The following is a 13,580-nucleotide window of genomic DNA, read 5'->3' on the forward strand; positions in this document are numbered from 1 at the left end:
CACACATGTCAGTATGTACCAGGGCTAATATCTTAGTGGCCCTTTTTTCTTGTCCCACAAAAGCCAGCTTGGCCATTTTTTTTTTGAAGATATGATTCACAGACTGGATAAGACTTAGAAGTCAATGGTCCAAGAAGACCATCTTTCTCCAGTTTGTTGAGTCTGTTCTCTCCAATATGACCTAGCCTAAGATGCCACAGATACTTTTGGCTGGTCCTATCTTTAGATCTCTTAGACCTTATGGCATTCACAATTTGCTCGTTAATGTTTACACTTGCATCGATATGCAAATGGTAAAGACCATCAATAAAGAAAGCACGTGCCACAAGTTTATTTTCAAAATAAATAGAACACATATCTTTATTGAAATAAAAATTATAATTATCTTGTGCCAGCATAGAGATAGAAATCAAATTTTTACTGACTACAGGTACAAAGTAATAGTCTTTCAAAAACAAACTAAATCCTAACGATAGTCACAGAGGGTAGGTTCCAATGTTCACAACAGCAATCCTTGTTCCATTACCGACTCGGAGAGTGATCTCGCCTTCCCTCAGAGTCCCATTTTTGGCCATGATGAGTTCAAACCCTTTAGCCTGAAACCTTGATACAAATAGGTTGACCGACACCAATTACAAAGACTAGCTTCAAAATTTGAGAATCATTCTCAATTTTGAAAAGCTCACACATGTCCTCGATCAGGAAGCACCTGAGTTACCAACTCGCCCATCCGCTAATCAATGAGCTACACTTGAGAAGTGGATGGACGAAGATAACAAAGCAAAGTGCTACATCTTAGCATCTATGTCCAATGATCTTCAGCAACAGCACGAAGACATGAGGATTGCCAAAGAAATGCTAGTTCACCTGTAAGAGTTGTATGGTGAACAGAGTCGCACAGCTCATTTTAAAGTCTCCCGAAGATTTTTTAGAGCAAAGATGCATGATGGACAGGCCGTCAGTGATCATTGTTTGACATGATCAAAGACATAAAGGAGCTTCAGAAGCTCAATATGAACATGGACAAGCAACTGCATGTGGATTTGATCCTCCAGTCTCTTCCTAACTCATATAGACAGTTCATTATGAACTACCATATGAATAAGATTGATGCTACTTTACCAGAGTTATTGAATATGCTGGTGACTGCAGAGGGCACCTTAAAAAATTCAAGAGGCACAGTTCTGGCTGTGGAGCGGGCTTCCTCCAAAAGAAAGTCTTCTTTCAAGAAGAAAAAAAAGCCCGCAAAGAAGCAAAAGAATGAGGTCAAGCCCAAGAAACAGATCCCGAAGAAGGCCAATAATAAAGAAAAATATGTCCATTGTAATGTCGAAGGCCACTAGAGAAGGAACTGATTAGCCTACCTGGCAACTGTCAAGAACAGAAAGAAGGATGGGCCTTCTGAAGGTACGTCTGAGTTGCCTGTTATAGAAACTAACCTAATGATTTCTTCTTCTTTCAGTTGGATTCTTGATTCTAGTTCAAGTGCTCATTTGTGTACTTTAATGCAGGGTCATGAAGAAGTTAAAAGGCTGAGGGAAGGCGAGATCACTCTCTGAGTCAGCAATGGAGCACGGATTGCTGCTGTGGCCATTGGAACCTATCTTCAGTGAGTACCGTTAGGATTTATTTATTTTTAATACTTTGTACCTATAGCCAGTAGAAATTTGATTTCTATCTCTGTGCTAGCATAGGATAATTACAATTTCTATTTCAATAAAGACATATGTTTTATTTATTTTGAAAATAAACTTATGGTACGTGCTTTCTTGATTAATGGTCTTTACCATTTGCATATCGATGCAAGTGTAAACATTAACAAGCAAATTATGAATGCCATAGGGTCTAAGAGATCTAGAGATAGGATCAGCCAAAAATATCTGTGGCACCTTAGGCTAGGCCATATTGGAGAGGACAGACTCAACAAACTAGAGAAAGATGGTCTTCTTGGACCATTGACTTTCGAGTCTTATCCAGTCTGTAAATCATGTCTTCAAGAAAAAATGGCAAGCTGCCTTTTGTGGGACAAGGAGAAAGGGCCACTAAGATATTAGCTTTGGTACGCACTGATGTATGTGGTCCATTTGATGTAGAAGCCAAGGATGGTTATATCTACTTTATAACCTTTACTGATGATTATTCACGATATGGTTTTGTGTATCTGATGCACCGAAAGTCTAAAGCCTTTAAAAAGTTCATAGAATTCAGACATGAAGTAAAAAAATAGATCAAAAAATCCATAAAGGTTCTTCGATCAGATCGAGGAGGAGAATACCTTAGTGGAGAATTTCGAGCCTATCTAAAGGAAAATGATATAGTCTCATAATGGATACCTTCAGAGACACCTCAACTCCATAGGATATTCGAGAGGAGGAATCGAACCCTATTGGATTTGGTTTGATCCATGATGAGCTTCACAGATTTTTCTGACTTTTTTTGGGGACATGCTTTGCTGTCTGTGATTCATCTCTTGAATCAGATTTCCTCTAAATCCGTTCCTACCACACCATATAAGTTATGGCATGGTAAGAAACCAACTCTTGGGTACCTCAAGATTTGGAGATGTCTGGCTCATGTCAAGAGACAGCAAGTAGACAAGTTAAAGGCTAGGTCCTTTAGGGCTCATTTTATAGGGTATCCTAAGAAAACCAGGGGATACTACTTTTATATTCCTGAGGATCACAATGTTATTGTGATCCATCATGCCGTATTTCTAAAAAAAGAGTTTATCCAAGATGGAAGCAGTGGGAGGAAGATTGAGCTCGAAGAGAAAGTCTCTAAAGAGCATCGAGTCTGAGAACCTGAACCCAGTAACAAGCCATTAGATGTGATACCTCCCCACCTCATAGATCAAGTAGGATCTCCCATCCTACTGAAAGATACTTAGGTATTCTTATAGAGAATTTAGAGGAAGCATTCTTTATAGGAGATAGGGACATTAGGAATGATCCCAAAACCTACGATGAGGCAATATTAGATGTAGACTCTGAGAAATGGATGGAAGCAATGAAGTTAGAAATTGACTCCATACATTCCAACCAGATTTGATCCTTAGTAGATCTACCTGAAGGTATTGTACCTATTGGGTGTAAATAAATTTACAAAAGGAAAATTAGGTCGGATGGTAAGGTAGAGACCTATAAGGCAAGGCTAGTTGCGAAAGATTATAGTCAACGTGAAGGAATCAACTATCATGAAACCTTTTCTCCCGTAGCCATACTGAAATCCATCCATACTCTGCTTGCTATAGCAGTATTTCATGATTATGAATTTGACAGATGGATATAAAAACTGCTTTTCTAAATGGATATCTTGAGGAAGATATCTATATGGAGCAGCCTCTGAGTTTCATGTCCAGTGATAGTGATCACAAGGTCTGCAAGCTGCAAAGGACCATATATGGACTCAAGCATGTATCTCGGAGTTGGAACACTCACTTCAATGATGTGATCAAAATATTTGATTTCATCAAAAATGAGGGAGAGCCATGTGTGTATAAAAAGATCAATGAGAGCACTGTCACATTCCTCGTATTGTACGTGGATGTCATCTTCCTGATTGGGAATGATATTTTCATATTGATATCAGTCAAAGTATGGTTGTCAAAAGAGTTCGCCATGAAAGATCTAAGAGAAGCTTCCTACATTCTTGGTATAAAAGTCTATAGAGATAGATCTAAGAGAATAATAAGACTCTCACAACATATGTACATAGAGGAGGTACTGAAGCGATTCAGCATGGAAAACTCCAAGAAGAGTCTTTTGCCCCTTAGACATGGCATTCATCTCTCCAAGAAGATGTGTCTAGACACACCTGAGGAGATCTAGCGCATGAGCAAGATCCCTTATGCTTCGATAATAGGGAGCCTCATGTATGTCTTGTTATGTACACGTCCTGATATAACATTTGCCGTGAGTGTCACGAGCGGATATCAGGTAAATCTAGGTGAAGAACACTGGATTGCTGTTAAAAATATCTTTAAGTACTTAAGAAGGACTAAGGATTTAATGTTGGTCTTTGATGGAGGATTGGAGTTGAAAGTTAAGGGATACACCAATTCAAACTTTATGGCTAATGTTGATGATAGAAAGTCTACATCGGGGTATATCTTCTTGAGTAATGGTGGTGCGATTAGCTGAAAGAGTTTCAAGCAGCCAATCATTGCATATTCGACCATAGATGTCAAGTACATCACCACCTCTAAAGCTGCTAAAGAAGCTTTTTGGTTCAAGAAGTGTTGGGAAATGTGTCCCAAAAAGCCAATCATCAAGCTGTTGATGGTTGAGCAGCCAAATATTATAATTGATTTGTTAATAAATAAAATATATTTGACATTTTCATCATAAGCTTTCATCTTCTAATGAACTCCATTGTTATGATGAAGTCCTTAGAACTATTTAGATTCGATAAAGAGAGGATTTATCGATTAGTCCTTAAAACAGTTCACGACCAAATGATAGGCTGTTAACAAGGACGATAGCTTCTATCGAGCATAGGTCGCTGTAGGCCATATGGGTTGGTTGTCCTCTTAACCAAAGAGTGTGGAGACACTGGTATGGCATACAGGTGAGATATACTGGTACATCATCATTGAACGTGACCAACTCGAGAGTATTCTGCTCTCAAGAATGTCTCTGATGGGATATAGGTATAAGTGTCCCTTAGACTTGAGATCGCCTCAGTGACTTGCAAGCAACTCACTGTGCTTTGGTACTAGACTAACTGAATTTCTAATTCAGAGATAGAAGGCTTCTGGGCACAGTCAAATACCTGCGAAGTCAGAGTGTGATCGAGATGGGATTGACCACTCCAAGAGTTGGAGAAGAATGAGTCACTGTATTTCAATTTAGCAAAATCTTGGCCAGGGTAATCCATCACATGGATTTGATATTTTGAAATACAATGTGGACAACCTGATCAGAGTTGAAAGTTGAACTCTGGGGTGTCCTATGATCATTTTGGTCAAGGGGATGAATTATATGAAAACTATATCCGCATGGGTTCTAAGGATGTTGTTCTACACATTCGACCTATCCGGTCGTCGGGTACCATTGCTAGATGGTCACTTCGATTGGTACAGAAATTTATTCCTGTGCTACCGGCTTAGGTTCGGACCTATGAGGTCACACACATTAGAGTTCATGATCCGATCGGATGGTTGATCAATGATTAAGAATCATTCTAGGGTTAAATGATCAATATGATTGACATTTAACCCAGTGCAAGTGTTGCAGGAGGATCGATTAGCAATTTGATTGCTAATTGGCTTAATTTGATTAAGCCAATGGGCTGAGATTAAGTCTAATTAAATATGATTTAATTAAATTTAGTTTGGACTTGATTGGATCAAGTCCAATTGGTTCATTGGATAAGCCAAGTGCAAGGAAAAACTAGTCCTAGTTCAACTAGGACTTTGGTCAATCTAATTTCTAATTTGATTAGAAAATTAAATCAGATTTAAATCTAATTTAATCTGATTAAATTAGGTTTTAATTGGGTTAAAACCTATTTTAATTAGGTTGATCTAATTTTGGTTTGATTTGATTTGAGAAATCAAATTAAAACAAGTCATAAGATAGAATCCTAGTAAGACTAGGATTCCACCTTGCGCCACATAAGCCTTCCCCACTCCCTCTCTCTCATTCAATGCCAATCTCCTCTTATTTTGTGTGACAAAAGCCCTCTCCCAGGTCTCTCTCACGTTCACAAAAGGTCTCCTCTCTTCTTTCTTACATGGAAGGTGGTTTGGATCAAATAAAAAAAAATAAGTTTGGATTTCAAATTCTATGAGGTAGAGTTTTAGAAATCCAAAACTCTTTTAATTTTGCACCGAATCTATCCAAATTTTTTTTGAAATTTTTTTGGCTTTTAGGGTACACATTATATACCCTTTTATAGTAATCCATGTATGAAAATAAGGAGGAGGTGCTCAAGAGTTGGGCGCCCCTTATCTTGCCATGTTTGGATAAGCCTTAACTAGGTATTTGACCTAGACAAGGACTCTATCATATCTCTCTGTATAAAATGATTTTCTTTATAAAATTTTGAAAGAGATAGAGATTTGAGATACCTTTGGGTCATCCAAAAATCAGAGAGAAAAACCTTTGGGTCATAGAGATATAATAGACACAAGTTAGGGTGTCTAGAGAGAAACGAGAAGAAGAAGAGGGTCTTCTTCTAGGGTTGTTTGTTTTCATATCTTTCCTCCCTCCATCTTGAGTTTCCTGAGAGCATCTCAGATTTGAAACTCCTCCTTCTACCTTCCATCTTTGGAAGAGTCCAAATCAAGAAGAAGGAGGTACCTGATCAACCATCAAAGAAGGATCAGCGCAGTACTAGCATACTGTGCTGATTTTCTGAAGCAGGACTTCTGATCGAGATTCGTGGGCTCGTGTGGACGACTCCTAGAGGTCGGACGTATGTGCGGCTTGCAACATCATCCTCAAGCTCAGATCAGTGAGGTTAGAATATCTAACTTGCAAGGTAATAGATCTGATCTATTGTTTAATACATACATTAGATGTAGTATAAAAATATGTTGATATGATCAACATGTAGTTCATGCTATATTTATATATTTTAATTTTTGATTTAATTCTATGTAATAATCATGTAATAGGATCTTAGATCTAGGGATTTTCTAGTTTTAGAAAATAAATTTTGATTTATTTTAGTCTTCCGCTGTATGATCTTGAAAAAATTTCAAGATCTAACCCTGAAACCCTAGATCTGGTTCCTACAATTAGTATCAAAGCCTAGGTTCTTTATGTAGGAACCAGATCTAGGTTTCAGGGTTAGATCTTGAAAAGAGGGTTAGATCTTGAAACTTTTTCAAGATCATACAGTGGAAGACTAAAATAAATCAAAATTTATTTTCTAAGATCAAAAAATTCTTAGATCTAAGATCCTATTACATGATTATTACATGACATTAAATCAAAAATTAAAATATATAAATATAGCATGAACTACATGTTGATCATATCAACATATTTCTATACTACATCTAATGTATGTATTAAACAATAGATCAGATCTATTACCTTGCAAGTTAGACGTTCTAACCTTGCTGATCTGACTTGAGGATGATGTTGCAAGCCGCACATACGTCCGCCTCTAGGAGTCATCCACACGAGCCCATAAATCTCGATCAGAAGTCCTGCTTCAGAAAATCAGCACAGTATGCTAGTACTACGCTGATCCTTCTTTGATGGTTGATCAGGTGCCTCCTTCTTGATTTGGACTCTTCCAATGATGGAAAGTAGAAGGAGGGTTTCAGATCTGAGACACTCTCATGAAACTCAAGATGGAAGGAGGAAAGATATGAAAATAAAAACCCTAGAAGAAGACCCTCTTCTTCTTCACGTTTTTCTCTCTAGACATCCAAACTTGCATCTTTTATATCTCCAGACCCAAAGGTATTTCTCTTTGATTTTTGGATGGAAGAAAGGTCTCTCAAATATCTATCTCTCCCTAAAATTTCATGAAGAAACTCATCTTATATAGAGAGATATGATAGAGTCCTTGTCTAGGTCAAACACCTAGTCAAGGCTTATCCAAACATGGCAAGTTAAGGGACGCCCAACTCTTGAGCACCTCCTCCATATTTTCATGCATGGTGTTGCCCAGCTATGCAACCCAAGAGGGGGGGTGAATTGGGTTTCTAAAAATTTTAAGCCCAACAGATAACTTATGAAGAACAAAACAATGGCTTTAAATCAATATTAATTACCTAAAGCAGTATTGCAAGGATATAATAAAGAAATAAGATAAAGCGATAAAGCACACCACAAACACAAGGATTTATAGTGGTTCGGTGCTAACCTTGCACCTACATCCACTCCCCAAGATCCCACTTGGGAATTTTAATCCACTATCCTTTGTATTCAACCCGAATACAAAACGTCGGAAACTCCGACACTAGCTATCCCAAGCTAGAATACAAGACGTCGGAAACTCCGACACTAGCTATCCCAAGCTAGATCACTTGTTTCTCGGGTACAAGTAAACCTAAAATACTCCGATTTCAGGTTCGGATCAACCTTTCCTTATTTTGGAAATCCTCCAAAAATAAGAACAAAAACTCACAAAGAGTAAGAATATTTAGAGCACAGATGAATACAATAACAGCTCCTTGAATGAGCAAATATAACAATAAAAGCTTTACTCAAATGAAGAACCCCTTTTTCAGATTTTCTCAAGATGAATGAATGGTTGAACGAATGCTTGAGAAGAGGTTGATCGTTAATTGAAGATCTCTTGAAAGCTTTGAACGATCTCTAGATCAAGGTTGAAACAATAGGCGTGAAGAATTCTCTCCTTGAAAGATCTAGCTTTTCTCTTTCACAATCTCTCTGGTATATTATGGATCCTCTCTCTTTTTCTCTTTGGATTTTTCATTGATCTCAGGCTTTTACTTGCAAATTTCGGATCTTTTCTTCTATTCTTCTCTTTTCCTCTCTTTCTCTTCTCATTTGATTTCACGTTTGATCCGCTATTTAATCTGTAATTTCTTTCATCATTTAAAGCATTTTGTAGCATTAGAAGCAAGAGAAAAAATTTAGGCAGATAAAGAGCCGTTAGAGGATTTTTAGGAAGCATAAATGGCAATTAAAATGGGCAAAAAAATAGCCGTTGCTGACATTTCCCGTCGCAGGGGTCGACTCATGAGTCGACTCATGCTTCAGGGGTCGACTCATGAGTCGACCTCTGTTGCAAAAACCAGAGAATGCTTTTCTGGAATTTTTTGGCTCAAATTAGCAGGGGTCGACTCATGAGTCGACTCATGCCTTGTGGGTCGACTCATGAGTCGACTCACAGGTCGTGCCAAGCCAGAAAACTAGCGTGCCAAGGAGAATTTTTGCGTGCCAATCAGCTCAAAGTGCCATGAGTTGACTCATGAGTCGACTCATGCACTTCAAACCTTCATAACTTCAAAAATATAAGTCCAAACACAATGAAATTTTCACCAATAGATTTCAAATCATTTGTTCTACCAAATGATACTATCAAATCAAGATTTGAGTGAAATTATGATTTTGCCCTTGAAGATCATAAGGATTTTTTTTTCATTTTAAAATTATTTGAATCCCTTCAATCTGATTTGTAATCATCAAAATCAATCTAGGAGCAACAATCTTCCCCTTTTTGATGATGACAAAACATTTGAACAAAAATATTTATGTTAATGCATTAATTTCAAAAGAATCCATTATAGGTGTATATGCTTGAAAAGAGTATGATTCTTTTGGCATGTAATATAAATGCAAAAATAGTTTGTCCATTTTCTTAAAGATTTGAAAAGGGTATTAGATCATTTTGAGTTCAAGATATATCAGAGCAAGAGAAGATAAATAACTTTTTCTATGTATCAGAGCAAAAAATAATTTTTACAATAATATCAGAAAAGATTTTATAATGTATCAGAGCAAGAAAATTTTTAATGTATCAGAGAAAATTTCATACTGTATTAGAGCAAATGTCAGAGAAAATTTCACACTGTATCAGAGCAAATGTTATAATATATTAGAGAAACCTTCACACTGTATCGGATCAAATGTTATCATGTATCAGATCAAGTTAAAAGAAATTGTAGGATGTATCAGAGTAAAACAAATTTCTTATTGATGTATCAAGGTGAGTAAAATTTCAAAAGCAAGTTTGAATATCAGAGCTTATATATAAAAAAAATACTTATTTGCATTGTACTCATGATTTTGCTTTTGATGGATGACTTTTTGTTAAAGTTCTGTCTGATACCAAATTTTGATACCAAAATTTCTCAAAGTTTTGTTTAATCTTTCAATCCATGTTTTTGTCTAATTTCTCCAATATTTATTTTAATTTCTCCAATATTTGTTTTTGTTTAATTTCTCCAATATTTGTTTTAATTTCTCCAATATTTGTTTTTGTTTAATTTCTCCAATATTTGTTTTTGTTTAATTTCTCCAATATTTGTTTTTGTTTAATTTCTCCAATATTTGTTTTAATTTCTCCCAATCTTTGTTTTTGTTTAATTTCTCCCCCTTTTTCTCATAATTTAGGGTTTTGCTTTTTGTCTAATTTCAATTTTTGTTTTAGTTTAATTTCTCTCCCTTTTTGACATCATCAAACATAGTTAACTCTTCTTTTTCTTTTTCTGAAAATATTCTTTAATTTCTTCCTCTTTAGAGTTTTTCACAGATGTTTGCTCCCCCTTAATATAGCAATTATCAACAGCAAACAACAACAAGGAGAAGATAATATTTCAATAGATGTATCAGAGATTGAAATATAACCAAAATATAATCATTACAAAGAGGTAGAAATATAGGTAAAAGATGATTCCATTAATATCATAATTGTTTCAATACATAAAATTCAACCAGCTAAATGTCAATACATGGCCCCAAGGTATAGATCCTAGAACAAGATACTAACTCCTAGGATCTAGATAAGTCAATGATCAGAGTCATCAGATATAGGGTGAGGAGATGATGGATCAGAAGTGCGTCCTCTACCCCGTCTGCCTCTGCCACGAGTAGGAGAACGAGATGAACTGGGAGGCTGAGAACGCTGAGATACTAGGGCTGATACCATGAGTCTGATAGAATCAAGTACGTTCAGTGCTCTGGAAACAGATTGAAGTAGAGCAGTGAACTGGGTGGTAGCATGCTCACTCGATCCTCTGATCTCTTTCCTCAGTAGCTCATATCCACCTTCTAGTGCTCCTCTGAGCCTACCAGCCTCTGCAGTGAGGTCTGTGACCTCAATAGTAGACTCCTGTGGCTGGGGATGGGCCAATGCAAGGACTTGCCCCTGCAAGTCAAGAACTCTGCCAGTAAGTCTCCAGACTGTATCCTCAAGCTGCTGTATCCTGACGGACTGATCTGAAATCATCTGAAATACAGTGGAGATGTGGGGAGTAATGGTCTGATCAGAAGAAGTAGCTCCAGGTGCAAAAGAAGTACTACTCCACTAGCTAGACAGCAAAGAAGCCACACGCTGTGAAATATGCTCGATCTGATCGTCAGCCAGTCTGTACTCTGATGGAGGTGCTCTGCTCTCTGGCTGATACACTGTTGTGGGCATCCTAGTAAACTCAGAAGGGCCAGCCTCAGTATCAGAAATGAACTGGGTATCTGGTGAAGCTGCCCTGAAGTCATGTATAGGAGAAGATGGACCTTCTTCTTCTACTCTGCCTTCAGTTCTGTCTTCAGCTCTTTCCTCAACTCTCTCCTTAGCTCTTTCTTCAGAGCCCTTGATCCAACCACCAACAGTCTTTGTAATTCCCATTCGGTGCAGGCTGTGTTGGTTGAAAGTGTCCACATGTGAGAGCTTGGTAGGTGTCTCCCCCTCACAGCTAACTCCAAACCTCCTAAAAACTCTAGTAAGGGCCATACCATAAGGCAAGTGTGCCTTGGATCTGTTCAAAGTTTCTCTCATGGCCTCTATCATAAGTGCAGGGAGGTTTAGGGGGGTCTGAGTGATGATATGAAACATGACACATACATCTCTGCCAGATAGTAAGTCATGTCTACCACTCCTAGGAAAGAAGAGTTTCGTTACAATCTGATGCAGGACCCTCATCTCAATGGATAATAGCTTTGCTTCCAATTTGTTTAAACTTCCTGAAAAAGTTTCTCCTAAGATAATTCTGATCCCTTCTTCTTTAATTGGGAGTTCCATATATGAGTATCCTTCACTAGGCAACTGAAGTATTTCTCCCAATATCCTAGAATCCAAACAGATGTCAATCCCCTTTACAGTTGAAGTCACAGACCCGTTTCCATAATTTAGGTTCTGGTAGAACTCTCTGACTAGATCAACATAGGTGACTTCCTTAAGAGAGCAATAAAGTTCCCATCCTTGATTTTTGATCTTGGTAGCAAAAGTAAAGCCTTCTTTCTCAAAGAACCGAAAATCTATGTTTTTCCCGGTTTCTACTTTTCTATCAGAAAGAGGATTTACACTGGGGCTTATGGAGGATTGAGAGAGACCTTGAGCAGGTACTGAAACTGGATCGGGAATACTGGAAGACTGAGCATGCCTTTTCTTTCGGACAATTTCTCAGGCTCTCGAATTGATTTCCTTCTTTGGGAAAGTTTCATCTTTGGAGCCATATCAAAAAATAGCAGACAAGAAGACTTGAATTCAGTGGAGGAGGGATCACAAAAGAGTAAAGAAGAATTTTGGTGGAGAAAAGAAGTGGATTTTGAATGAACGGTGAAGTTTTAGGGCACGTTCCACCCGCGCCAATCACTGCGAGAAAGCACAGAAAAGTCCTTTTCAAGGAGGCGATTTTTGGTGGAGAGAAGGAGGGAGAATTGCCTCAGAATTGATCCTTAGATTTGGAGCAAAAAGAGTTGGAGAGGACGGCTTTCGGAAGGAAGACGACGAGAAGATGAGTCGTCTCATAAACAGGGTTTCCCGTTTTAAAAACAATGAACCCGATGGAAGTTGGTGGGATTTACAAGTTTGCCATTGAGTCGACTCATGGGGGTCGACTCATGAAGTTCAGAAAATCAGGAAAAATGCAAATAAATTCCAGAAAAATTCAAAATTTTGGGAGAAGGAATTTTGCTCAATGATAAGTTTTTATAGTGATAAATCTGAGCTTTTGGAACCAGGATAGTTGTTGGAAATTGAGCTCTAAGAATATTTGATATTAATTAAGAGAAGTTTAGGCAAATGGATCTAGAATTCCTAGATTTCTCCTAATTTCATAGAATCTATCCTCACTAAGGGCCTTTGTAAGGATATCGGCTAATTGATTCTTAGTGCAAACATATTCAAGAATTACATTTTTGTTTTGAACATGTTCTCTTATAAAATGATGTCTTATTTCAATATGTTTGGATCTTGAGTGTTGTATTGGATTTTTAGATAGATTTATGGTACTTGTATTATCACATTTTATTGGAGTTTCATTAAGTTTGATTCCAAAATCTTCGAGTTGTTGCTTAATCCACAAGATTTGAGCACAACAACTTCCGGCTGCAATGTATTCGGCCTCAACCGTAGACAGTGCCACCGAATTTTGTTTCTTGCTAAACCATGAGATTAGGTTAACTCCAAGAAATTGGCAAGTTCCACTTGTGCTTTTTCTATCTAATTTACATCCAGCAAAATCAGCATCAGAATATCCTAACAAATTAATTTGTGAGTCCTTAGAGTACCATAACCCTATAGTTTGTGTACCATTTAAGTATCTAAGGATTCTTTTAACAGCATTCAAATGAGATTCCTTAGGATTAGATTGATATCTTGCACATAAGCAAACACTAAACATGATATCAGGCCTACTTGCAGTTAGATATAATAATGAGCCAATCATACCTCTGTAGTATTTTAAGTCTACGCTTTTACCTTCATCATCCTTGTCAAGCTTACTTGAGGGACTCATTGGTGTGCCAATTGGTTTGCAGTTCTCCATTCCAAATCTTTTGAGTAGTTCCTTGGTGTACTTGCTTTGGGTGATGGAGATTCCCTCTTTTGATTGTTTGATTTGAAGTCCGAGAAAGAAAGTGAGTTCTCCCATCATGCTCATCTCGAACTCTCCCTGCATAAGCTTAGCAAAGTCTTGACAAAGGGATTCATTA

The sequence above is a fragment of the Elaeis guineensis genome, chromosome 11, assembly GCF_000442705.2.
Source record: "Elaeis guineensis isolate ETL-2024a chromosome 11, EG11, whole genome shotgun sequence".
NCBI lineage: Eukaryota > Viridiplantae > Streptophyta > Magnoliopsida > Arecales > Arecaceae > Elaeis > Elaeis guineensis.